The sequence below is a fragment of the Aplysia californica genome, unplaced genomic scaffold (genome assembly GCF_000002075.1).
Source record: "Aplysia californica isolate F4 #8 unplaced genomic scaffold, AplCal3.0 scaffold00030, whole genome shotgun sequence".
Lineage (NCBI taxonomy): Eukaryota > Metazoa > Mollusca > Gastropoda > Aplysiida > Aplysiidae > Aplysia > Aplysia californica.
Window position 1 is genome coordinate 1,256,500 of NW_004797300.1, and position 1,031 is coordinate 1,257,530.

A 1,031-nucleotide genomic window follows, 5' to 3' on the forward strand; every position below is an offset into this window, starting at 1 on the left:
CCAGTTCTGGAAGATGGAGGACCTTCATCACCGAGGAGAGGAGAGGAGAGGAGAGGAGTGTAGAATGACGCAGGGTGGTGAAAGCCGGAGGGAAGCCACCAAGCCGAGAAACCTCCTGTCGACCAGAAAAACCACCAGACTTGGCACCTGGAATGTTCGCACAATGTACGTGGCAGGGAAGGCACTGCAGGTGGCAAGAGAGATGGAGGGCTACCAACTGGACACATTGGGTCTCTGTGAGACGAGATGGACGAATGCAGGGGAGTGCCAACTTGCTTCAGGGGAAATAGTTTTCTACTCTGGACATCTGGAGGAAAACTCGCCACATACAGAAGGAGTAGGTATTCTGTTATCAACACACGCCAAGCCGGCTTTGATGCTCAGGACAGGCTTCGCTGGAGTAATGTTGTTGATGGCCTGTGCTCCACTGGGAGTTAAAAAGGGCAAGAGAGAGTAGGTAGCGTAAACACGGCCTCGCGGGCACTCGCGGCCTTCCGACCGCGTGGTATCGGTGAAATCGGGGTAATTCCGATCGCTGTTTCTTTGCTCTTTCGCTATAAAACACCAAGTGCCGTACACTTTGTAAAAGTTCAGCTTTTCCTCGTTACAATGGTGAAAGTCGTTTTTATGTCCGATTAGTAGGAGCTGGAGAATCGCCGACGAAAGCGAAGACCCTTGCGGTCGGAATGCGTGGTCGACCGGTTGAAAAATTGACTCGGGTGCATTCAAATGCTTCGCAGAACTAGGAATGATTGAATACTGTCTTTTCATTGGCGCAGAACTGTAGAGCTTTACACGGGCTTTTTCGTGATATATGTTTTGCCTTTGGCGTTTAAATAGAAAGCTTTTAAAAATACTGTCAAAATATTTAAAGATCATGTTTTACCCATAATATGTAAAACACCCGCTTAAAAACTATATGTCATTAAAGATCAGCTTATTTTCTATTAGAATAAAGTAATCAACTTGGAATTATTTTTCATCAATCCTTCCGCGAGATTCAGAAAGCATGTGACCCCGCACGCTGGGTA